Source organism: Chlorocebus sabaeus, chromosome 3, assembly GCF_047675955.1.
Source record: "Chlorocebus sabaeus isolate Y175 chromosome 3, mChlSab1.0.hap1, whole genome shotgun sequence".
Classification (NCBI taxonomy): Eukaryota; Metazoa; Chordata; class Mammalia; order Primates; family Cercopithecidae; genus Chlorocebus; species Chlorocebus sabaeus.
In genome coordinates, this window is record NC_132906.1 from 13,641,017 (window position 1) to 13,668,921 (window position 27,905).

General features: G+C 39.0%; 1 long non-coding RNA gene across 1 annotated transcript in view; it reads right to left on the minus strand.

The window, feature by feature from the left end:
• The window catches only part of LOC119620109 (uncharacterized), a 127,615-nt gene that overhangs the window by 60,289 nt on the left and 39,421 nt on the right, over positions 1 to 27,905 (minus strand). Inside the window, exons 3-4 of the long non-coding RNA XR_012091890.1 lie at positions 25,990 to 26,149; positions 24,920 to 25,017 (exon numbers count right to left, since the gene is read on the minus strand). This is a non-coding gene — a long non-coding RNA (uncharacterized lncRNA). The remainder of the gene's footprint in view (positions 1 to 24,919; positions 25,018 to 25,989; positions 26,150 to 27,905) is intronic.

A 27,905-nucleotide genomic window follows, 5' to 3' on the forward strand; every position in this document is an offset into this window, starting at 1 on the left:
ACCATTTATTCACTAAGTTTGCCTATGAAGGAGAGGAAAGAGTCAGTAAAGAGGGACATTATCTTAGTTCATTTTCTGTGGGATATAGCAGAATACCAGAAACAGGGTAATTTATAAAGTAAAGGAATTTATTTACAACCGTTCCAGAGGCTGAGAAGTCCAAGGCTGAAGTCCTGCATCTGGTGAGGTCCTTCTTGCTAGTGGGGACCTTCTACAGAGTCCTGAAGTGATTCAGGGCATCACATGGTGAGGTGGCTGAGCATGCTAGCTAAGGTCTCTGCTCCTCTTCTTATAAAGCCACCAGTACCATGCCTATGATAACCTTTTAATTTATTAATCCATTAAGCCACAAAAAGATTACTCCATTCATGAAGGCAGAACCCTCTTGACCCAATCACCTCTGAGAGGCCCTGCCTCCCAATACTGCCATATTGGGGCTTAAATTGCAACACGAGTTTTGGAAAGGACAAACATAAAAACCATAGCAGACATATAATGAAGATAGGGTGTAACTGAGAAGACAAGACATAACAACAATAATGATCAGAAAGACAGAGGGAATCAGAGTGAGGGAGCAACTGTGGTGAGCTCAAGTGACGGCAAAACAAGTACTGCTCACTGTGAAAGTCAGGACCAGTGAGTTTAAATTCTTGCTGGGCCATTATCAAGTTTCCTTTCCTGTAAATTGTGCATAATCCTTACTTTTTTGAGATTATCTGTATAAAAGTGTACTTTCCAACTAGCAAAAAATTACCACACATCAATTTCTCTTTTTTTTTTCCTTTTGTAGGCTAGCACAATAAAGCAAAATGACTTCAGTACAAGAATAAAGATATGTGAAACATAGAATCCTCACATCTGAAGGAATATTTGTACATACATTCATATTTAAAATGCAGTATGTTCTATGGTAATGTCAAATCACATCATATATTTTACACCACTTTAAAATTTGCTCTGTTGTTTTCATTTTCATCTCACAACAACTCTATCAAGCAAGTAGGGCAGGTATTCTTATCCCTTGTTAAAGATAAAGAAACTAGGGCATGCTGAGGTTAAGGGACAGCCCATCCTCAGTTGTTAGCAGTGGAGGTTGGACTAGAATGGTCCCTGGAGTCAGTGCTTTCTTTAGGAGTCCTGTAAAAGGCAGATAAAAGCTAATTTCAGTATCAGTAGCACATCTAGAACGATTAAAGGTGGGAAATTTCTTGCCACTTACTTTTGGATTTGCAGAAATAAATACATCACTTTCAGTTTCTTCCAGCTGAATTTTATATTATTATTCCCACAGTGACTAGTTCTCTGGTTTTGCACCCTCTTTGCCTCTGATACTGGCCAGGTGCTAGCCTTTAAAGCTACAGAGATCTAGAAGCAGAGAAGTTGAATCCTGCTATCCCAGCAACAGGATCCGATCCCCGAAAACAATAAACCTATCCAAGAGTGACACGTCAACCAGAGCGAGGAAGCCAAGGTAGAACATCCAGGAGGGAGGGTTTCTGACCAAATGGAACTACAGACGAAGACTGATGTCAACCCAAACCAAAATACTACTACTACTGCTGCTACTAATACTACTAATAACAACAACTGAACAGTAACAGCAATACACGGAGAAATTCAACGTCACACATACTTAATGGAAAAAAAGACTCTTGGGAAATGTATTAACCTGCTTGGGTTGTTCTAACAAAGTACCACAGACTGGATATCAACACACATTTATTTTCTCACAGTTCTGGAGACAGGAAGTCCATGACCAAAGTGTGGACAAATTTAGTTTCTGGTGAGGTCTCTTTTCCTGGCATGCAGGCGACCCCCTTCTGGCTGTGTCCTCACATAGCCTTTCCTCTGCATTCAGAGGTGAGAGAGAGCTCTATGTTGTTTCTCCCTCTTCATCCAATAGGATAGTTCTATTGGATTAGGCCCCAACCTATGACCACATTTAGCCTCAAATCATACCAGTCCTATTGGATTCAGGCCACATCCTATGACCACATTTAGCCTTAATTATCTCCCTAAAGGCGTCATGCTTAAATATCATCACATTGGTTAGGGCTTCAACACATGAATTGGAGGGTTTGGAAGGGCAACACAAGTTAGCCCATAACAGGAACTAAAATCTATAATTTTCAAACAAAAAATATGATACTCATATCAGTAACCTGGAAGATCAAGTGGAAGAAATTGTTGACAAAAAGAAAAAGAAAAAAGTATAAAGGGCTAAAATTGATGGGGAAGAAACATGAGACTAGGCACACAGATCCAGCAGATATAACACGAGAATGACAGGAGTTCCAAGGGAAAAAAAAATCATCGAGGAAAGGCAATAATCATGTACATAAAAAGAAATAATGTCCCCAAGTTGATGGAAGAGAATAGATGTGAAGTGCTCACCTGAGTTCCATGCAAGATACACAGGTAGCATGCCCAGGTAAAATTTCTGACCTCTAAAAATTTTTTTTAAACTTTTACAAGATTTCCAAAAGAACAATTTAAAAACAAAATGAAACAAACAAAATATCAGAAAGGCTTGACTTCTCCTTTACATACCTAGAAAATGACAAAATACTATGATGAACTACTATTAACTGACCTAGAGAGAAAAGCACAGACACTTAATAATCTTGAAAACATCCAACATACCATTTACCAGCCAGGTTAAAGGTAAGATATTTGCCAAAAAGCAAGAATTCAGAGAATTCCACTGAGAAGAGTATAATCAGATGGCAAACTAGTAAGAAGAAAGACCTCAAGAAAAGGAAAGATGAAGATGAAACAGCAGTGAATATTTAACCTGCAATATGCATATTTAAGATTAAATGGATGATAACTAGGAAAGTAATAAAACATGTCCTAAATAAGTATTCTTGCAATAAAACTCTTATGCTATAAGAGAAAGCCTATAACAGTTTGGAAAGTAAGAAATTATCTTGGGCCGGGCTCAGTGACTCATCCCTGTAATCTGAGCACTTTGGGAGGCCAAGGCAGGCAGATCACTTGAGCCCAGAAGTTCGAGACCAGTCTGAGCATCAAAGTGAGACCCTGGCTCTACTAAAAATAAAAAATAAAATAAAAAAAATTAGCCAGGCATGGTGGTGTACACCTGTAGTCCCAGCTAAGTTGGGAGAATTGCCTGAGCCCGGGAGACTGAAACTGTGTGAGCTGAGACTGTGCTACTGCTCTCCAGCCTGGGTGAGCCAGATCTGTCTCAAAAAAAAAAAAAAAAATCAAAGAAACCTAGGAAGTAGGGTGGTAGTAACAAAAGGGGTGATGAAATGAGTGAGGTAAAAGTTTTCTGGAAGTTCTATTTGTATGGGGGAGTCAGGAGTGAGGGAAGTAAAATTATTCTAAAATCACCTCTCTTTGAGTTGGGTCAAAAACCTTGTAGTAATTGGGGAAAGTAGTTTCTTACTGTTACACAATAATATATAAATAAACATTTATGAGTGTTAGAGAAAGGATGATAACCACTAGCTGAATGAAAAATTACAAGGGACTTCTAAATTAAAGTGAGGAGGTGAAAGTGAAGAGGGAATTAATAGTAACTATCAAATCACAAAAAATAAGGAAAAGGAAAAAGAAATCTCAGAATAAAAGTAATAGTTACCACAGATGAAAGAATAAAATGTAATAATGATAGGATATAAAAATTTGCAGGAAGATATCAAACATGAATTAAGATGTAAAAATTCTTATTAAAATATTAACAAATAGATTTAAGTATTGTAGCAAAAATTATTCTGGGATTTCAAGAATTATTCACAACCAAGAGATTTACTAATATAGTACTTTATATTAACAAATTAAAGGAGAAAAACAGAATGATTCTATCAGTAGGTGCTAGGCCTTTGAAAAAATTCAACAACTATTCTTTTTTATTACTAATAAAAACTCTAAGTAAAATAGTAATAAAGAAAACTACTTAAATATGATAAAAACCACCCACCAAAATAAATTGCAAAATAACATTTCAAAATTGTGAAATGATAAAGCCTTTTTCATTAGAATCAGGAACAAAATAGAGATTCTTAATATTAACATTATTATGCAACACATTTCAAGGTTTTAGAAAATGCAATACATGAGGAAAATTAAATGATTCGTATAAATTGAAAAAGAAAAGATAAAAACTTAGTTTATATATGTTGATGACACTACTGTATACCTAAAGAATAACAGACCTTAGTAAGACCCTACTAGAATTTAGTAAGAAATTTAGTAAGGTAGTTGAATGCATAATAAATGTACCAACAATAATTACTTTGTTCCTCTATTAGCAAAAGCTAGTCAAACTATTACACTCACAATGACAATGAAAACTATTAAATAAAACATTTAAAAGTAAATTTAACAAAAACAACATAGGACTTGCATAAAGAAAACTCTAACATGTTAGTAAATGACACAAAAAAAGTTCCAGATAATGGAAAGTGATTTTATATCCTTGCACAGGAGGACATATTATCATTAAAATGTCAAGTCTCTTGGCTGGGTGTGGTCACTCACGCCTGTAACCCCAGCACTTTGGGAGGCCAAGGCAGGTAGATCACTTGATGTCAATCGTTCAAGACCAGTCTGGCCAACACGGTGAAACCCCATCTCTGCTAAAAATACAAAAATTAGCTGGGCATGGTGGCACACGCCTGTAATCCCAGCTACTCGGGAGGCTGAGGCAGGAGGTTGCAGTAAACCAAGATCATGCCACTGCACTCCAGCCTGGGCAACAGACCAAGATTCTGTCAAAAAAAAAAAAGGAGAAAAAAGGTCAAGTCTCTTCAAATTAATATATGCAGGAAATGAAATTCAAATTATAGTTCCACTTCTGAAGGGATGAAAAGTTTGAATAATAATATATTAAAGTAAATATGGAGGAATTCATGCCCAAGAATAATGAAGAAAATTATTTATAAAGGTAGTAAAGAGGAGGGCTTGCCTAACAGGATATTAAATATATCATGAGGTCACTATAATCAAAACAGCACAGTACTGACACAGAAATGGACAAATAGACCAATGATACAGAAAAGCCTGAAACATATCCCAAATTATAGGAAAATGCAATCCATTATAAAGATAACATTTCAATTCAGTTTCAAAAAAAGATGGCTTAAGTAACCAATAATGTTGAAATATTTGATTATCTATCTAGAAGTAACACCCTGTCTCACACAATCCTAAAACAAAATTCTAAGTGGATAAAGGACTTGAATGTAAAAATGATATTATAACTATTCTATTAAGGGAAATTTGGCTTGTATGTATAAACTAGAGTTTGGAAAGACTTTTTAAACAAAACAGAAAGAGACGGATGAGGTGGCTCACACCTGTAATCCCCGCACTTTGGGAGGCTAAGGCAGGTGGATCATCTGAGGTCAGGAGTTCGAGACCAGCCTGACCAACATGGTGAAACCTCATCTCTACTAAAAATACAAAAACTAGCTGGGCATGGCATCAGGTGCCTGTAATCCCAGCTACTCGGGAGGCTGAGGCAGGAGAACCACCTGAACCTGGGAGGTGGAGGTTGCAGTGAGCCGAGACTGTGTCATTGCACTCCAGCCTGGGCAACAAGAGCAAAATTTCATCTCTAAATAAATAAACAAACGAACCAAACAGAAAGCCCAACTCTCTAAGAGTGACAATGAACATGTTTCACTAAATCCAAATTTTGAATTTTGTATGACAAAAGATATGCAAAACCAAGTCAGCAGACTGAAGAACAGATTTTTAAAATTTGTACACATGATAGATTAATATCTGCAATAAACAAAGAGCTCATAGAAATTCGTGAAAATATAATAGGAAAAGGATATGAATAGGCAATTCAAAGAAAGGCAAATCCAAATCACTATTATGCATATGAAAGACAGTTTCATTGCCAAAGTCAGGGAAATACAAACAAAGTAACAATGAAATATCACCTAACAATAATTTAAAATGGTGATTCTATCTACTGCTGTTGGGGATATAGTTTAAAAAACAGTGCCTTCAAAAAATAGTTGAAAATACAGATTGCAATAGCATTTTGGGAAAGCAAATGGTGTGTGTATTAAAATGTAAAATACATATACCTCAGGCCCAGCAACACACTCCCAGAAAGTGAAAATTTCCAGTATATTGAAGAATATGATATTTATGCAACATCGCTTTAGTGGCAATGACAGAAACAAAGAAAGATCCATCCATTTGGGAATCATTGAATAAATTGCAGTATATCTACAACATGGAATAGGATGCAGTTCTTAGAAGAATAAGTTGGATCTATACTAACTGATTTGAAGGGATTTTCACGGTGTATTGCTAAACAAGAAAGGCATGATGAAAATTTTATTCTGTATATATTTAATATAATATAATTATCCTAAAATGAAAGTGTTTCTTGGTCAGATATAGTAGAGCCAAGCGGGGAGGATCACTTGAGGTCAGGAGTTCAAGACCAGCTGGCACAACATAGCGAGGCCCTGTCTCTACAAAAAAGCTTAAAAATTAGCCAGGTATGTTGGCTCACACCTGTAGTCCCAACTACTTGGGAGACTGAGGCAGGAGGATCATTATACTGTAGGAGTTTGAGGCTGCACTGCAACCCTGGGTGACAGAGCAAGTCCCTGTCTCAAAAACAAAACAAAACAAACCGGTTTCTATATACTATGTGCTGGGGTGGGGTTGGGGTGGGATGTGTTTTATTTCCTCCAGGCCTTTACTCTTGGTGTTCCCTGCTTGGAATATTCTATCTCCAATTCTCTCCTTTTACCAGGCTAAAAGGAACTCCCACCTAAGGGCCATATTCTCAGGAAGGCAATCCCCAATCCCTTAGCTGAAGTGAGATTCTCTTCTTATTAACTTCCTTATGACATCTTTTTCCTCTATCACAAGTTGCACGACATGTTAAAATCATTATTTGAATCTTTCCCACTAAAATACGCTTTGTGCAAACCGGGGCTGTCTGCCTTGTTTATTCTGACTTCTTGCATAGTTTCTAACATTAACTAGGAGCTTAGAGCTCAATGAATACTGACTGAAAGAGTGAATGATTTCCTTGTGAGAATCTCAAGGCCATGGGCAAAACCATTTACTTCTTATGTATCCCTCTCCTCTCCTAGTGAGTATAGTCTAGAGACTTTTGCCTCAGCAGGAACTTATTTATTGACTGAATATATGAATAAATGACAGGAAGCATCATAGCCATGGTCCATGAAGGGTATAACCACTTTCTACAACAGACTTAGATAATATTGAAGATGCCAGGCCACTTAGTGGCATTGAAGGGGAAGGGAGCTAACGAATAGGGCTTTTAGGGATGGAACGTGTCTTATTTGCTTAAGTCAGATTTGAGACAGATTGATCATGTCACTTTTCCTCCCTAGATCACTTGAGTGTTGAGGGATGGATGTGTTAATGCCTAGAGATCTTGCTGTAGAGATGGGTTTCTGCAGCCCTACATAGCAGCTAACCACACAGGCCTGCCTTTGCTTAGATAAGGTGTAGACACTTGACCCAAAATGTGACTAATTTTATTGCCTCTCTCAAATTTCAATTTGGGAAACTGAGAGACTCTAGAGCTAAAAGGACATACAAAACCGGGGTCAAGTCAGTACTACAACCAGACAAAGCCAAGGACAAGCACACCTGGAGAGAGCCGAGGGGTCTGTGCACAGCAGACAGAAAGAGATGAATGGAGCAGTCATTCAGGGATAACAGATTGCCTGGTACCATGAGAGATGAAGAGAGCTGGTGCATTTCTCATTCATCCATTCATCCATTCAAATATGTGCTGAACCTACTAGGATCCCTATATTACCACAGGTGCTAGGGATTCAACAGTAAATGGGACAACAGAAGTCCATGCTTTCAGCGGGCTTGAAGTCTTATAAAAAGGACTGTCGGGAACTGATTATGATGAAGAGTCACAAATGTTCTGATAGAGAAAGTTCAGGATGCCATGTGAACATAAAACAGGGAACCCAACATGGCCTAGTCTTCAGGCAGACTTTTCAGTTCCAATCCCTGTGTGGCCCAATTATATCTCATTTCCTGTCCTTCAACATCTGTAAGATTCCTTTTTTATCCCTTCAAGAATGAGCCCCCTTTTCAGTTGAATCAGCATACTGAAGATCTGATACATTTTGTCTGCCCAGTATGTGTTTGGGTGCTGTCGTTTTAGGAACTGTCCCTTCTCTTCCTGGTGGTGCAATAGATCACAAGGTCCCACCTCTCCTGCCCCTTAGTCTCACTAATCAAAATATCCCATGTTCCCCCTACAGTGACGGACTCAGATGTTTGGAGACAACCTACTCTGAATGACACTTGGACTCCGGACTCCTTTTTTGAGGACTAAGGGGAAATGGGGGAAACTGTCTCTGCTCTTCTAGGATCTCAAGCACGAAGCTTCTTATAAGGTCAGAGTCACTGGGGCCATTCTTGCCACTACGTGAAGAGGGCTTGCCTGGGCTTGAAAACACCACAGAGGACAGCAGAGCCAAGAGGTGCTGTAAATTAGAAAAATTCCTGACGACAGCTTTTTAAGCACCTCAGGTTTCGAGTTCCATGAGCCAATACATTTCTTTTTTTCCCTTTAATTTAAATGAGTTGCTTTCACTCAAAACTAAAAACATCCTCCTTAATCCAGCTATTCTGGTTAAATTTCTGTTCCCTGTGCAAATAATCCCTGATCAAGATGGTTTAGTGGAGATAGGGGTGGAGAGGACAAAACATGCCCTATCTTTCCCCTACTCTTCCTAGGTTGTAATAACTCATTTGTGTAATGCTTTACCCAACAATTCCTCACACAGTTTCCTACAGCCCTCCCAACATTTCTGTGACATGGGTATTAGTATTCCCATTTGGCAGTGGTGTTCTGAGGTTGATTAGCTACAAAGTGGCTGATTTGGGACTTGGAATGTTGTTCTGGCACCAATGTCTGGTGTATTCCCATTCTGCCACATCTTTGATTCCTGCTCCCCCAGATGCCAGTCCCTCCATGCCAGTGCTACTATATTCAGCCTCCAGCTTCATCCCTAGTTCCTTAATATGCCAACTGGAAAATGCCCACTGGAACATTATGAATTCATTTAATTATTTTCTGAGAAATTAAAATCATAATATAAATTTTACTACCCAACTAAAGTCTAATTTTCATATGCAAATTTTGGATAAATTAATAGTATCATCCAATTTTTCAAGAACCTTGAATCATGCCAACTTATTTTTTATTGCTGTGAATAAATGCATATTTTTCGAAACTTGGCAAACATATCTAGAAATAGTTGCAAAAATATCTAGAAATAGTTACCGCAATAATCAGACATAGATATCCATCAGATGATAGAAAGATCATTTTTATCCAGATTAAATGTACAGCAGTCCAGAGCTAAAAAATGAAACACAAAAACTTCGATTTTTTTAAAATGAAAAATTCCCTGTACTGCCATGAAATTAGTCCTTAAACCTGTAAGATTTGGGGAAAGAAATAATTTTTTGCTCCATTACCCTAAAACATTCCAAAGGAATACTAAATTTGAATGAGAGCAATTACAAATACCATTTAAAAAAATTTCACTGATGATTAAACTGTTGTTAAATTATTACACTTATTTTCTTGACAATTTAATAAAACTAACCTCTCTCTTTCAAACTCCATTATATTTTTAGTCCTTTAGAATTCCATTTGGATATTATCTTGTTATTTTTGGTCAGTCTTTGAGGAATAACACCAACAATTATGTACCAGCAACTTGCCACTAAGTCACCTGCTAAAATAAGCCAGAGGCCATCACTACTCAATACACTTTTCTTTTGATGAGCTAATAATTAAAGCTTTATTTTAAATATAAATAGTGCCATTTGTACACATAAACACACACTAAGATTATTTACTAAATCTCCGTATTGGTGTTTATGAATCAAAATTTCTTCATTAAAATATTACCCTATTTAGAATATGAATTTTTAAAAATAAAAAATTATTTCCCAAGTCCATTCTAAAACCCTCTCTTGGTTATTATGAGGTTAATATATTTAAGAATTTGTCTGAACTTATTTCCGCGTCTCCTACACAAAGATTAACACAGAGCAGACTGAATTCTGTGTGCAGACTAAATAACTGTCTACACAACTTGATTTTAAAGACTGTCCAACTCTCAACATTGAAATCACTTAATACTATCTGGAAGTAGGGACTTTTGTACCTCCTTGCACTATTATTGTCAACTGATAACACCTGGCCACGGTAGATTAACAAATTAGATTTCCTATTAGCGTCTAATACCAAAGGAACAGAACAGAGAATCAGTGAGTTTCGTAGAGTAGAAGACAGGCAGGCAGACAGGTCAGATGACTGCACGGAGCTCTGAGCAGCTAGGAAGCATCAGAAAAGCACAGGCCCACGAAACTTCTGAGAGTAGTGAAGGCCCTAAATAAAAGGTAGGGAATATCATAGGACATTCTAAAGAGAAATCCACAAGTTTCACTGAATCCACATTTTAAATAGCATTATTTATATTTAGTGACATTTTCAAAATTTAGTATCAGAATCATGACATTGAAAATAGATTCTGAAACTAAGGGGGAAAAATAGTCTCTCAGTTAAGCTCATGGAGGTAGTTGGCTGACTTTGGCAATGAAATTTAACTTATTCTTTTTTCCATTCTCTCATACGTACACTCTGCTACACCTTACTGAACAAGCTGAAAATTCAATAAATAAATGCATTCATTAATGATTTAGTATAACCCGAAAGGAAAGGAAAGCTGCTGAAGCCACTCCACAGGTCTCCCACTTTGCCAAACGCGATTACTGTGTGTCAGGGCTGATGGCAGGAACCCAGCTGCGGGAGGCCAGGGATGCGGGGAGGCTGCTGCCCCTGCAGCTGTTGCTGTGAGAGAGATGCTGAAGACCTTAGAATCTGCACACCCACAGTGACTGAGAAATGAGGAATTTGAATATGTGCATGTGAAGGGTTCTTCCTTCTTCCCCTTCATTATACACTAAGGGATGTTCTAGTAAAACTCAAGACAGCAGCTTAGAATATGTTAATGCTCATAAATTAAATTGCTCGCAGAAGGTGATCAATTTTTAATGTTTACACTCAAGATGTTCTTTCTAATTAACACTTAGCTACATCTGTATTCTCTGCTCACTGTAGAAAATGTCTGAACTTGCAGAGAACTGCAATAAGTTGTAAGATACCAAACTACCAAAATTTTCAAAGTTACACTCTTCAACTAAAGAAAAAGGATTTAGCTTCAGAGCATTGACACCATAAAGGGACCTAAGTTATTTTTTGGAAGTAGTGGGAAGTTACTCTGTATGAACAGATATTTTTAGAAAGTTACTAATATTCCTGATGTGGAGGTGGAAATTACCTATCCATAATGCCTATAATGTACTGAGACATATATGTGAAAATTAAAAGTGATTTCCAAATTTAGCAAAAGCTCATTAATTTAGAATATATTGATTTTTAATTAATGTTAATTGGCCACTTGTGAGCTATATAGAACTATTTATAAAACAGATTATTTACTAGTTGTGTGACCTTGAAAAATTGACCTAACTCCTCAGAGTAAAGGTGGGAATAATATCCATATGATGGTTTTTATGAGCATTAAATAACATATGTGAAGTACATATCAGTGCTTCACATATACTATTACATTAGTTTCTTTCCTGTGTATATTACCGTATTTACTTGCATTGTGCTTCTTGGTACTTTCTCTCTGAAAATGGTAATAATAGTTTGTCAGGAAATATCTATGTATCTCACTGTGGAAAATACTGCTCTTGCAGCGTCTGGGGTTCTGTGCCAAGACAGGAACAATTCAGGGAAGCAAGCCAAGGACTTTGACTTACTCTGCAAAGGAAAAGGTATTATGCGTCAGTTATTTATTTATTTATTGGAGACAGTACCCCACTCTGCCACTCAGACTGGAGTGCAGTGACGAGATCATAGCTCACTGGAACCTCAAACTCCTGGGCCCAAGCAATCCTCCTTCATCAGTCTCCCAAGTAGCTAGGACTAGAGACATTCTTCACCATGACCAGCTAATTTTTTTCCCCCTTTTCATGTAGAGACAGGCTCTATGTTGCCCAAGCTGGTCTTGAACTCTCGACCTCAAGCTATCCTCCCACCTTGGCCTCTAGAGTTGCTGGGATTACAGGCATGAGCCACCACGCCCAGACATGTGTCATTTAGAGGAAAACTAGTCTCCACAGAAAACAGATATTTGCCGGATGCAGTGACTCATGCCTGTAATTCTAACACTTTGGGAGGCCAGGCAGGAGGATTGCTTGAGCCCAGGAGTTCAAGACTGGCTTGGGCAACATAGTGAGACCTCGTGTCTACAGGAAATAAAATTAGCCGGGCATGGTGGACCACACCTATGGTCCCAGCTACCCAGGAGGTTGAGGCAGGAGGATTGCTTGAGCCCAGGAGGTAGAGGCTGCAGTGAGCTGAGATCGCGTCACTGCACTTCAGCCTGGTGAAACCCAGCCTGAATGACAGAGTGAGACCCTGCGCTCTCTCCCCAAAAAATGGAAAGAAAAGAAAACAGATATTCATAGAGCATGATGGGTACAATGGCTTTCATGATGCTATTGCCAGTTCTGTGGAAAATAAGATTAGAAAAGAACAAATAATTGTTTAAAATATAATGGACTCAGCCAGGCTTGGCGGATCACGCCTGTAATCCCAGCACTTTGGGAGGCCGAGGTAGGCAGATCATCTGAGGTCAGGAGTTTGAGATCAGCCTGGCCAACATGGCAAAACCTTGTCTCTACTAAAAATACAAAAATTAGCTGGGCATGGTGGTGGGCACCTACAATCCCAGCTACTCGGGAGACTGAGGTATGAGAATCACTGGAACCCGGGAGGTGAAGCAGAGGTTGCAGTGAGTGGAGATCATACCACTGCAGCCTGGGTGACAGAGTGAGACAGACAGACAGACAGACAGAAAGAGAGAGAAAGAAAGAAAGGAAGAGAGAGAGAGAGAGAGAGAGAAAGAAAGAAAGAAAGAAAGAAAGAAAGAAAGAAAGAAAGAAAGAAAGAGAGAGAAAGAAAGAGAGAGAAAGAAAAAGAAAGAAAGAAAGAAAGAAAGAAAGAAAGAAAGAAAGAAAGAAAGAAAGAAAGAAAGAAAGAAAGAAAGAAAGAAAGAAAGAAAGAAAGAAAGGAAGGAAGGAGGGAGGGAGGGAGGGAGGGAGGGAGGGAGGGAGGGAGGGAGGGAGGAAGGAGAGAAGGAAGGGAGAGAGACAGAGAAAGTAAAGAAAGAAAGAAAAAGAAAGAGAGAGAGAGAGGAAGGAAGGAAGGAAAGAGAAAGAGAGAGAGAGAAGTGAATAAAATAGAATGGACTCTTTCATCCTTATATTCTCTCTAAATTGCATTTTTGTTTTCTTTTGTGTTTTTAAGGATCTGCAAGAGTATCTCTAACATGGAGATTTCCACGTTTTCTTAGTTTGATGATAGAGGAAATTTCAGGCTCAGATGGAGATAGTAACAAAGGAGAAAAATTGGCACTAGAATAGGTGGGTGGAGCCAAAACCGAATTTACAGACTGATGAAAGTATGATTTTGGCAAAATGGACAGAAATTTTTGGTTCTGCATATGCTCAAAATAGCTGTTGGGGTGTTAAAATATTAAATCATAAATGTATAATTTTTACCAGTGGTGCACTAACTTCCTAGGAAGATCTCAAGACATGACTCTGAAATTAAGTATCCTAAAGTGTGTTTCTAGAGCTATAAATAACCTCCCTCTTTGTGTAATTCCAATAATCCATGCAAATGTCGCTTTCAGATATCTATGGAAATTTTTGGTACATGACTAATTAAAATCATTGTTTAAACCCATGGCAAGTCACTGGTGCACTAAACATGACAATGAGAGTATGCATGATTGTCATATTTAAACCAAAGCTGTGAGAGAGCTTCCTGGTCCACTGTTTCTGGGATGTCTATTATAATTTGCCCCATGCTGAACTAGAAAAAAATGATTCATATTTAGCTAACTTGACTTTAATTTTTTTGTATCTTACCCAATTTCCCAAATATGTTCTAAGTATTGCAATGTGAATTCATTTTCTAACAGTGAAAAAGGATATAGTTTTATGGAGTTCTATTTTCTGAAGTAGATAACTCAAGAATGTAAGGAAGTAAAGCAAAACACAAAAAAAGACTCAAGTGACTTTTTTGTTAGCCTGACAATCAGTTTTTGTTTTCTTTTTTAATCTGAAGATTTGTGGAGGAAATGATTTTACTTTATAAATAAGAAACTTGGACTCATATCAGCAAGAATTCTATTGGCTGGGCTTACACAATCCGGATTAACAGGGAACACTCCTTGAAACTTTTTATTTTTTTATTTTGTGAAACTATTTCAGATTACTTTTTATATGATATTTGAGTCACTATGAGTCAAACTGGGTAGTGATATCATCTAACCTCTAGAAGGGTAAATAGTTCAAAAAATAGTAGCCGTGATCAATGCTTCAAAATTCTGTTGCACATTAGATTTGGCAGAGTACCTTTCAAAAGCATACAATACCCAGGTCCCAGGTGGGTCACGTCTTAGTATTAGTTCTTTAGAAACTCTACTCAGTGGATTTTAATGTGCAGATAGAATTAAAAACCTCTGCTTCAGATAAAACCTTTTTTTTTTTTTTTTTTAACATAGAAAAGAGCACTTCAAAGGGTTATGTTCATCACAGTTCCTGGAATATGGAGAATGATCAATAAATGTTAGATCCTTAACTATGTGAATCCATCAGGTTAAACTTTTTCTGTAATAGATCTGACAGTAAATACCTTAGGTGTTGAAGGTTGTAGGGTGCCTATCCCAGCTAGCTACTCAACTCTGCTGGTCCCTCGCATCTATTCAATCCTATCATTGTAGCACAAAAGCAGCCATAGACAATATGAACCAATAGGTCTAGCTGTGCTCCAATCAAACTTTATTTACTAAAACAGGCAACAGGTTGGATTTGGGCCACTGGTCATAGTTTGCAACCCCAGCAGTATATCACCTCTCAATTTTTGCAACTTTTTGCAATTTTATCACTATAGCTTTATTTTATAGTTTAAAACATTATTTGTTTATAAAATATTGCCATGGATTAAACCACTAACTATTATACGTGATTATTAAAGAGTTAGTATAGCCAGACACATTGGCTCACGGCTGTAATCCCAGCACTTTGGGAGGCTGAGGTGGGTGGATCACATGAGGTCAGGAGTTCAAGACCAGCCTGGCCAACATGGTGAAACCCCCGTCTCTACTAAAAATACAAAAATTAGCTGGACTTGGTGGCATGCATCTGTAATTTCAGCTATTTGGGAGACTGAGGCAGGAGAATCACTTGAACCCAGGAGACAGAGTTTGCAGTGAGCCGAGATCACACCACTGTACTCCAGCCTGGGAAACAGAGCAAGACTCTGTCTTAAAAAATAAATAAATAAATAAATAAATAAACAAATAAAATTTTAAAAATAAAGAGTTAGTGTAAATAAAAATGACCAAATAATAATCTTTGCACTTTTGATGAGATTACCATCTCTAAAGACATTGGTTATTAGAGAATTTAATTTGACTTTATTTAGCCTAGCTAATGTAACTTCATTATACCTACTAGGTATAATGAATTATACCTACTAGGAAATGAAGACATTAAATAGAAATTTCCTAGTGCTACTACTACTAAAGGACAAGAGCTGTTTAATTGTATTTCATAGAAAGTACTGCAGTCAACAGTAGAAAATGCGGAATATACATAAGGGCCACTTTCCTCTCCAGGAAAGACATTGCCAATCAATTATGCCTGATCCTAGATGTGATCTCCCAATACTTCTTATTACTCCAGGCAGTCACGACAAATCAAAGTTTGCAGAGAAGATGAAATCTGTATGACATTCTTAGCACAAGAGGAGATGTGTTTCCAGCTCGAACAACGTGCAGGAAATTATTATTTGCTCCAAGGGTATAAATGCCCTTCCCACCACCACACTGAAGAGTGTGCTGATCTTGCAGAAGAAATGTAGAATCACGTGTTCATGTTTGTTAGAGATGCAGAAAACTGCAGCAAGTCACATCTTATCCAAAGTAGCTAGTCAGCATTTTGTACAGCATACTTGGAAGAAAGAAAAGATTCCCATAGAAATCAATTGATTAAAAAAAAAAAAAAAACTATAGCTAAAGGCTGTAATTTAAACTTAAGCGAGAGAAAATAGTAAAAACTTTTCTATAATTTACATAAAATAAACCCTGAAGTAGAGGTTTTGGGGCAGCTAGTATGGGACTAGAGAAATGTGGGGCACACAAAAGGTGATTTAGATTGAATTGGAACTTTTTCCTCATTCTTTTAATGAGGAAATTTTAGCCTCATTCTTCATGACTGGTAGTTGGCACTGGCTGTAGCCTGAGCAGTCTCAATTCTCCTCTGGCTTCTCATCCTCCAGTGTACTAGATCAGCTTCCTTACATGAGAGTGGTGTTGGGGGACATTCCAAGAAAGCACAGGCCTTTGAGGCCTAGATTTCTGAATTTACATTACATCAGTTCCATTATGTAATCTATTCAAAGCAAGATTCAAGAGGTAGGAAAAGAGACTACACCTCTTGGTGGGAGGCACTATAAAATACTGGAATTATGTTTTTCAATCTGCCACTCACAGTGGAGCTGTAGTCTTACTTAACACATTCTTCTGATTCTTCATAAAATTCTGAATTAAATTATTCTGATTATTACATATGGACAGCAGGACCAAATGGGGCTTCTCTGACAACAACATCTTAAGATTCTGATGCTCAGAGCAGCAAAAATGGCCTAATAAAATTTCATCAGAATAAAGCATATTTCTGTCTAACGATGCTACATCTTACATATTCACCTTTCTTTCATGTTTGATTTCATAGAATCTTAATATTAAGAAAAAAAAAGAACCTTAAATATCATCCAATTCCACGGTAAGCAAAATTGCCAATACACAAAAAATATACAACTTTTATTTCTTTAAAAGAATTGATACAGGCCCATGGAGGGGAATAATATTTTTCTACAATTACGCTACCTTCTTTATTGAATTGTACAATGCAGTCATTTTAGTAGCTCAAGATTTAATGTCTGGTTATACTTCAGGAAAAACAGTCAGGCAGGCAACATGACCAGTTCCCAGATTTCCCAGATAAGAAACAGAGACAGGGAAACTAAGGGTCTTGCTCAAGGTTACAGAGCTACCTCCTGGCAAAACTGATGCCACAAGACAAAACTCCTTGCTCCAAAAACAATGTTTCCTCATTGCTCCATTAGGACAGTTACTCCAATTCGGGAAAAGTCATTATTCTCTAAGCCTTACTGATCTGGTGAGACTAGAGGTCAGCAGCCTGTTTCTGGAAAGGGCCACATAAAAATTACTTTTGATTTTGCAAGCCGTACAGTCTCTTGTTATCAGACTGACAATACATTTTTTTAAATGACCATTCTGTGACCCAATCAAATGTTTTTTACAGAAACAGGCAACAGGCCAGGTTTGACCCATGGCCCATAGTTTTCCAACCCCATGCACTTCATTAGAGTCTAAACTATTAAGACCCCAATTCCTTGTCCCTTTATGCATCCACATTCCTTGCCATTTCATCATTACGGGTTCAGTTTATAAGTCCTTTATTTTGGGCTTGACCCATTATTATGGGTCAAATTGTGTCCCCCCAGAATTCATATGTCGAAGTCCTAACTCCCAGCACCTCAGAATATGATCTTATATGGACATAGGATCTTTACAGAGGTAATCAACTAAAATGAGGTTATCGAGATAGGCCCAATCCAATCTGACTGGGGTCCTTGTAAAAAGGAGAAATTTGGAAACAGACATGCATACAGGGAAAACACTATGTGAACATGAACACAGCCATCTCCAAGGCAAGGAGAGGGACCTGGAACAGATTCTTCCCTCACAGTCTTCAGAAGGAACCAACCCTGTCAACCCCCTGCTCTTGGACATTTAGTCTCCAGAGCTGTGAGATAATAAATTTCTGTTGTTGAAGCCACCCAGTCTGTAGACCTTTGTTAGGATAGCCATAGGACACTAATACACCACGTGACTTGTTGTGCCCTGTGATGCTGGGCTGGAAGTGGCAAATGCCAGTCTGTAGACTAGGTCTTAAAAAACCTTGAGTTTTTCCACTTGCTCTCTCATCCACCTTCCTTTGCTATGAGAAAATTATGCCCCAATGCTATTCTGCTTGTCTAAGAAGCATGAGACACACTTGAACCAGAGCCATTTCAGCCAATCCTAATCTCCGGATGACCTGCAGATACACTAATCATAATAAATTATTTCTGTAAAGCCACTGAGTTTTAGAATATATAGCTACATAGCAATAACTAATTGATCTAAATGTTAAATTTAACATTAGATAAATTCCCAAAACACAGCTATTTACATTCAATATAGAACTATGACTTTTTTTCTGCATGTATTTTGCCTTTTCCACTGAAAATTTAAGTCAATTCCTAAACACATGGTTTGCTATCCACAAGCCGCCTCTGTTCCTTTTTTTCCTCCAGTGAAAATAGTGATATGAGCCAATGAATAAATGAAGTCGGTTTGCTCGTCTTCTTCTAACTCAGGCCAGCAAAATTGCTATGTAATCTCACTCTTTTCCACAGTTACAAAAATTTGTTCCATTTTGCTTTCAGCAGCCTTGTTTCATCAGTCGGGCTATTTCTTAAGAGATGTATCCATAGAGGGATAGTTTGCTGCTGTTGTTATTGTTGTCAACTAAATAATGTGATCCATTTTTAAACACACAGTTGCAAAATACCCTTTGAACAGACGCACAGTTTGTTTGCTTGTTTGTTTGTGACAGGACCTCTCTCTGTTTCCCAGGCTGGAGTCAGCAATCATACCTCACTGCAGCATTCAGCTCCTGGGCTCGAGTGATCCTCCCACCCCAATCTCTGAGTAGCTAGGACTACAAGCACATACCACCATGCTCAGCTAATTAAAAAAAAAAAAAGAAAATTGTAGAGACAGGGTCTCACTATGTTGCCTAGGCTAGTCTTGAACTCCTGATCTCAAATGATTCTCCTGTCTTGGCCTCTGAAAGTGCTTGGATTGTAGGCATGAGTCAGCACTCCCAGCCACACACATAGATTCTTAACATATTGGTACTTTTCACAAATTACCTAACATTTTTGGTCTTAGTTTTTGATTGGCAGGATGAAATTAGACTAATTGGCATGATGTACGGTGGCCTTGAGCCATGATGTGTCAGCTTGACCTCAGGAGGAACTGGAAACTGAGTAACAAAGGTCAGTCACACCATGAACTTCATGCCTACATGACCAACCCCCAATTAAAACCCTGGAACCGGCTGGGTGTAGTGGCTCACGCCTGTAATCCCAACACTTTGGGATGCTGAGGCAGACGGATCATGAGGTCAGGAGATAGAGACCACCCTGGCTAATATGGTGAAACCCCATCTCTACTAAAAATAAAAATAAAAAAATTAGCAGGGCATGGTGGTGCGCACCTGTAGTCCCAACTACTCAGGAGGCTGAGGCAGGAGAATCTCTTGAACCCAGGAGGTGGAGGTTGCAGTGAGCCGAGATTGCGCCACTGCACTCCCGCTTAGGCAACAGAATGAGATTCCGTCTCAAAACAAACAAACAAACAAACAGATCCTGGAACCAAAGTTTAGGTGAACTTCCTGTTTGGCAATACTCTGTGCTGTCACACATCATTGCTGGAAAAATTCAGTACTGCTCATATGACTTCACAGGGAAGGGATAACTGGAAACTTGTGCTTGTTCTTTCCTTGTAAGAACAAGTTTCCATGACTTTAACTTGTACCCTTTTGCTGTAATAAACCATAACTGTGAGTGTAACAGCTTTTGCCAGTCTATGAGCCCTTCTAGCAAGTCATTGAAACTGAGGGTGTTCTTGGGGATGCCCAAACACATAACTATGCAAACATACATGAAAAGAAAATATAAGATTGTGATGAATAACTTCTCCATGGCTTATATGTGTAATCACTGTACCCTGCCACACCGTATGTCACATTGGTTTAGGGATGACAGGTATGCGGGCTCCCGACCCCATGTGTAAGTGAGGAAGCCACTGAAGCTGGTGAGAGCCTAAGTTAGGGCCTTCCATTTGATAAAATGATGTCAACATTACCATTGACTTTCCCAGTCTTTAGAGGATGTGGATCTCTCTTTAACCAGTCACACGGAAAACTTGCCGTCCATGGTCTTACAAGACCTAAGAACAAGGATTAGCAATGCCCAGTAAACTATTTGCTGTTTATGAGATCTTGGTCAAATTCCATGAACTCTCTGAATCTTAGGTTCCTGGTTTTAAATAGGAAAGCAATAACTACCACAGAGAATTATTATTAAGTTTAACAAAGATAATGCATGTGTGATTGAGTAAAAATTAATAACAGAGGATAGCTCTTTGCCACTGACCTCCTTGTGAAAGAAGATTTTGTCTGTCTCATCTTCTCACCTTGCCCACCTTCTGAGAAGGATTCTGCTTTGCCAGTTGATTATTTGGAATTTGGTGTGCAGAATCAGAAAAGGGAAAGTGGTAGAAGCGGAAAAAGTATATGTATAGACTAAGGCTGTATGACAAGCTTTTCAGGAAGACTGGGGTTTGAGAGACAGAGAGAGATCTGGCAGCGCCTACAGAGAAGTAGAAAGTGAATGGGATATAGAAGAAAATGTTAAGAAGTGTGTATCCTCTTTATAAGTGATATTTGAGAATCAGAAATATAGACCTGAGTAACTTCAAACCAACTTATATCAAAATCCTATTTGAGAGACATAGTACAGACTGAAGAACAGTCTTTCTATTTTTCAGTGGATTAGGCCAGATCACACCAAGCTTCATACGCTTCTATTTGTCTTGCTTTCCAGAAATTCTTTCAGAGTTTCCCTTAAGATCCTTAACTTATACTGAAGGAATAATAAACTCAAAAAATGTATTTTATTTGGGGAGATTTTTTTTCAGTGTGATGCCACACTCAAGAAATTTCACTTAGAACATAAAGCCAGAGGAATTTCTCTCCTAAAGGTGTAATATGTTTTCCCTTCTGTAACCCTGATATACATGTGATTTTGGCTACCATTAAGATCAGAGTCAAATTTCTAGCTCAATTTTTGTCAACGACTTAAATTAAATTTAAATGATTTTTAAACTTCTGGCTGGATGCGGTGGTTCATACCTGTAGCACCTGCAGTTCCAGCACTTTGGGAGGCTGAGGAGGGAGGATTGCTTGAGCCCAACCTCAAGTTTGAGACCAACCTATTTAACTGAGACCCCATCCCCCAAAAATTTAAAAATTAGCCAGGCATGGTGTTGTGTACCTGTAGTCCCAGCTACTTGGGAGGCTGAGGTGGGGGGATCATTAGAGCCCATGACATCAAGGTTGCAGTGAGTTGTGATCATGCCACTGCACTGGGCAACACAGTGAGAACCTGCCTCAAATAAAGCTTAAAATTAAAAATAAATAATTCTAAGTTCTATCTATCTGCATTTGAGCTGCCTTCTCCCCACTTTCATTTGCTCACATCAGATCATTGGGAATGGAGGCAGATAATAATACCAGAACAGGAGGATTTTTTTTTTTTTTTTAAAGATAGAGTCTCACTCTATCACCCAGGCTGGAGTACTGTGGCGCAATCTCAACTCACTGAAATCTCTGCCTGCTGGGCTCAAGCAATTCTCCTACCTCAGCCTCCCGAGTAGCTGAGATTACAGGCACCTGCCACCATGCCCGGCTAATTTTATTTTGTTTTATTTTATTTTTGAGGTGAAATTTCATTCTTGTTGCCTAGGCTGGAGTGCAGTGGCACAATCTCAGCTCACTGCAACCTCTGCCTCCTGGGTTCAAGTGATTCTCCTGCCTCAGCCTCCCAAGTAGCTGGGATTACAGGTGCCCGCCACCATGCCTGGCTAATTTTTTGTATTTTTAGTATAGACGGAGTTTCGTCATGTTGGCCAGGCTGGTCTCGACCTCCTGACCTCAGGTGATCCACCCGCCTTAGCCTCCCAAAGTGCTGGGATTGCAGATATGAGCCACCACGCCTGGTCCAGAACAGAAGGATTTTGAAGTTGCCAGGAGAGGACAAAGAGGTAACAGACTTCCTTTGTGTGTAGGTGGGAGGAGTGTCAGTGGGTATAGCCTTAAGATAAGTAATAATCAATCAACACACATTTAGGAGCTATAGTAAACCAACAAGAATAGAGCAGTTTATCGGAGCTTCAAGAGTCAAGGCTAAATGACACAAGGCTAAAAGATCCTTATGAATCTTGACCCAGCTTAAAAGATCTAAGTGATGAGAACAACTTAAAGTGTTTTGGTTCTAGAATTTAGAATTCTTCTGTGTTAAGAATTTAATCAGGTGACTGCAAAGTGTACAGTTTTGATTTTAAAATAACAGGAGTTTGAACCTTGGAGCCCCACCAGAAAAGACGAAATGTGCTTAGGGATTACGGCTTAGAGAGGTTTAACCAGCTGGAGGTGAAACAGTGTGCAACTGAACAATCTAGATGGTTATGTGTAGTACTGTGCCATGCAGAGTCCTCATAATTTATCTCTGTAATTATAATATCAACCTTAGACCTTCATTTAAAAGAATAAAATACTTGAACCGTTATTGACTCCAGAAGGCAATATAAGAAGGCTTTTTTTTTTTTCAGAAACTTTTTATTGCTTTCATTAACAGAATCTGGCATGTCCCCTTTAATTCTACTTAGTTAAACTTAAACAGACATTTCAACGTAAGTCTACTTAAGTAAACTAAAAACATGACACATAGAGTGACGCCCAAGAAGAACCTTAGAAATCATCTAGTCCTAGGCTGGGCACGGTGGCTCATGCCTGTAATCCCAGCACTTTCAGAGGCTGAGGTGTGCAGATCACGAGGTCAGGAGTTCAAGACCAGCCTGGCCAACACAGTGAAACCCCATCTCTACTAAAAATACAAAATTAGCTGGGCATGGTGGTACATGCCTGTAATCCCAGCTACTCGGGAGACTGAGGCAAGAGAATCACTTGAACCTGAGAGGCAGAGGTTGCAATGAGCCAGCTGAAATCGCGCCATTGCACTCCAGCCTGGGCAACAAGAGCGAAACTCCTTCTCAAATAAATAAATAAATAAATAAATAAATAAATAAGGAAAGAAAAGAAATCACCTAGTCCTAGCTCCTCATTTTATAGGTTGGAAACTAAAATTCACAAAGGCCAGAATCATGTGTCTTAACTAATGGCAAGGACCTGAGGCCTCTGGATGCTCTGCACAAGATCCTGTTCTGTCAGAAATGCACGAGATTACTTTGCCCAAACCCCACCAATGCAAGTTATAAAAATGATTTTGAAGCCATTTCTGAGGCAAAAACAAAGACCCACAGTTCTGCAATTCCATGTGCCAGTCCCAGTTCACATTTGCCTTTTTTTCTATCAATTATACAAATTAAACTTCTTTAGTTTTCAAATTCCAGAATAATTTGCATATTCCACTAAAGTCCCAGGTGACTTTATTGAGTGTAGGCGTTAACGGTATAAACAAATTTCATCATTTGACTTGTTGCTACATGTCTTCCTTTAGGAATCCCTTCTGGTTTTTATGACTCAAGATTTTCTTTAAAATCTCCTTGGACCAATATTTCTATATTTTCACTAAGGTTCAGTTAGCTCTTTTAAATTCAAAGCTGTAATCTGTAGCTATAAATCTGTTCCCCAGCAGGTTAAGCATACTTTGCAATTCTTTGGCAACCTTCTTTCTCTCTCCAACTTCTTCCATCCCATAATATTTACACTAAGTCTTATTTGTTCTTAGTTTCACTCCATGAATATCTCTTTTACCTACCAAGCACCCTCAGCCCAAGTTCAAGCAAAGATACAGAACAGAATCAAAAGTACACAAAAGAATAGCAGATACATTTTCAGGATCATTGTTAATCCTTGTTTTGTGTATTTTACCATGTGTGTGTGCACCATTTTGTTTTTTAATAACACAATATCTTTCATCAGTTAAAAAACATAATTTCCATTTTTCCTATTGTAATATGGCCTGTTATTTCCTCTTATTTTTAAAAAATAATATGTTTGCTGTAACCTGTGTAACTGATATAGAAATAAGTTCACCAAAGATTATAATTTTTTTTTGCAATAAAGAGTTAGTCAAGGTCAGGTACGGTGGCTCACGCTTGTAATCCCATCTCAAAACAAAAAACAAACAAACAAAAACAAAGAGTTAGTCAAAACAAGTAGCTTGGTTGGACATGGTGGCTCATGCCTGTAATCTCAGCACTTTGAGAGGCCAAGGCAGGCAGATCACCTGAGGTCAGGAGTTTGAGACCAGCCTGGCCAACATGGTGAAACCCTCCATCTCTACTAAAAATACAAAAAAAAAAAAAAAAAAATTAGCCGGGCATCATGGCACAAGCCTGTAATCCCAGCTACTCAGGGAGCTGAGGCAGGAGAATCGCTTGATCCCAGGAAGTGGAGGTTGTGGTGAGCCGAGGTCGAGCCACTGCACTCCAGCCTGGGCAACAGAGTGAGACTCTATCTCAAAAAAAACCAAAACAAACAAACAAAAAATTAGCAAATTTTTGGAAGACTTTTTGCAAGGATTAAATTCACAAATCTTAGATGAGCCAAGAGCTGGAAAATTCTGGCAAATGAAGTCAGAGAAGTGAGTAATTCCTTAGAATGAGTCCTACCCCTTGCATTTATGGAACTCTTATGAGATTTAATATGATAAATGAGGCTGGACCCGGTGGCTCAGGCCTGTAATCACAGCACTTTGGGAGACCAAGGAGGGCAGACCCCTTGAAGACAGACAGGACTTTGAGACCAGCCTGGCCACCATGGTGAAATCCTGTGTCTACTAAAAATATAAAACTTAGCTGGACTTGGTGGCACGTACCTGTAATCCCAGCTAATCAGGAGGCTGATGCATGAGATTCACTTGAACCTGGGAGGTAGAGGTTTCAGTGAGCCAAGATTGCGCCACTGCACTCCAGCCTGTGTCAAAAAATAATAATAATAAGTAAATAAATAAATAAATGTATATATTTATCATATATTTTATATTTTACATTTATCATATATATGATATAGACTCCATTGTTTTTCAATGCCCCATCCCCCAAATTTGCCACCATTTAAAATTCACCAAAAGCTAAAATTTGAATTATTGCTTTATGACTAAAAAGTCTGTGAATCTGCTACCACCTATAAAATCCCTTCAAAAGTGTATATTCCCTTAGAAAAGATCAAATTCATCATAAGGGTAAATTTCAAGAGTATGAATTTTAAGCCATATTAAGAGTTCTTCCCAAAGCATCTCAGGGAAACATGTTCAGAAGTCCAGCCTCATGGCCACAGCCCAAACAATCCTGGAGTTATTTTAGTGCTCTGTGATACTTTTGTCCCTATCTTTTGTCCTCCTTTTCTATAGTATCGCTTTCAGGATTAGTATCACTCTCATATAACTACACACACATACACATACACACATTAAGAACCTGCCAGAGCGCAAGTCCTAAAAGCCTTGGACATAGATAATTTCTGACCACTTTCTGAGCCTCTGGCAGAAATTAGAGATCTAATTAAAATGTTACGGTCTAAGGTGCCTTCAGGCGGCCGTTGAGACTGGTTGTCTAATTTATATTGTGGCCACGCCACAGTGGAGCTTCCAAGTTTTGGAGGAGACACCCTAAGGGGGTGTTCCTAGGGATTTTGGATTGTGAGGTTCCCATTGTTTAACCACCAGAAATGGAAACCGACCTCAGGCAGTGGCAAAGCGTCCTTTGCCGCTGCTGGAGACTGGGGGCTCCTGGAGCCACTAACGGAGAATTGAGGAACTTCAAGACGGACGTCTCCGGGTTGAAGGCCTCACTGCGCCACAGGGTGGCTACGTCCTTGGGCGTAGGTACGACTCTAGGCCAAGGACACGGAAACGAACGGAGATGGTTAACAAAGGGGAGTACTCACCGAAGAAGAAATTGTCAGAGCGGCACCAGTGGAAAGCTGGAACACTTGTTCGGTGTTGGTGGCTGGTTGGGTTGGGAGCCGGTTCGCTGCGGAGGAGGTTTGTTAGACCCCTAGGGGATGTTGAGGAAGGGTCTCCTTCTGGGTCGGGTTTCGGCACCAACTGTTTTAATTTAATTTAATTTAATTTAATGTAACTTAATTTAGGAGAGCTAAGTAATTAAACATGAGGCCAAAGTACATAAGAAAGTGGCAGTCTTTTTTTGCAAATATGCATACACTCTCCGACGAGGTTCTCTTGGTAGCAGAGGATGGTTGCTGGGTTGATCTGCATCTTCCGGGGGTGGGCTGCATTTTCCCGCGCGCGGGAAAGTTGGTGAGGAAGAACCCGGAAGCAACATGGATTATGCCTTCTTGTTCACCTTCCTCCATCTTGTCCCTTCTCCCTCACCCAAACAATTTTCACCCCAATTGAGTGCTGACTGTGTACCTGGCTGTATCTATCTGTCAATGAACAACAAAGACAAAACTTTCTCCCCTCATCCAACTAGTAAAAGGAACACCTGCCCTGAACAAAATGAGGAAGTTAAATATATATTATACAGCTGTGAATACTCAAAAAAAAAAAAAAAAGGAAAAAGGAGAGATTGGGAGCTAGGGTAGAGAGAGCTGTAAGTCATTCAGGCAAAGTCCTAAAGGAAGGAAGAGTGTTGCAGGCAAAGACTAACAGAAGGAGCAGGCCTGGAGACTGGAGCATGCCTGGGGTTTTAGAAGAACTGCAAGGAAGCTAAAGGTAAGAACCCAGAAACTACAGCATTTAGAACTCCTATGACTAATATAAGGTTTTGTACTTTCTTAAGCTTTCTTGACCCTGTTGCATCCGAGGTCTCTAAGCTGTCTTAAGAACTCCTTAGCTCCAAAAGGAGTTAGAAGTATCCTTCAGCATTCCCTGAAGCTTAGGCCAGCGTATTCTGAGCAACCATTTCTTCTAAATGCATAGACCCTCATAAAACCTTTTTCGGATCTATTTTTGTTTTTCTTACCCCTGGCTGTGTTTGTAATTGCTTCATGATGACATCTCATTGACAGATGCAAGGCTGCAGACACCACGCCAGACTCACTGAAATGAAATCATTTGGCACCTGAGGGGATCTGGGCCTTCTGGACTCCTCATTCCTGGCTGAGAACTCTGTGCCCTACTTTGAGGGTTTGAACCCTAGGGGAAGAAGCTAACTTAGGAATTCTCATTGCCCTCATTGCTCATCTCTGAGCTACCTTAGCACCTGAAAAGGGGCCCGCCAATCCTGTCCCTTTCTTTATTCACAAACCTCAAAATTTGGTGACTGAGTGCAGGTGCCACAGAAACTTAGAGTCACGGTTGAACAAGGAGGGGCTGTGTGTTCGGATGCCTACAGAGGCTACTCTGGTCACGTATGCCAGCAAGAAGTTAGATGAGTGAGATCTACAGCAATTGTGAGCTTGTGTGTCTTTAGGGGAAAGCGAATTCTCAGATCTAGCCAGTCACTGAAATGTGGAAATAATAGTCCAGTGTTTCCAAATCTTATCATAAAAGACAGCAATCCAAATATTTGTATGAAATTTCCTGATGTTTTAATGCCGACAACTAGTAATTTCCCCTGCCCCCAAAACAAACAAACAAACAAAACCACTATTGAATTAGGCCAAACAAGAGCTATCTGTAGCCTGGGTTCTGCCTGGGGGCTGTGTCATTCTATGACTTCTGAAAGAATCATCTTTGATCCTGTCACTCATTGCCCATTTCATGGTGTTTGTGGGAGTTTAAAATTTTTAAAATAAGATGTGGAACAAGGATGGCAAATAATTTCTAAATTGCATGTCAACTCTGATTTATTAGCAGTGGCTGCCGTGAGCATTATATTTAGGATTCTGAGGCTATT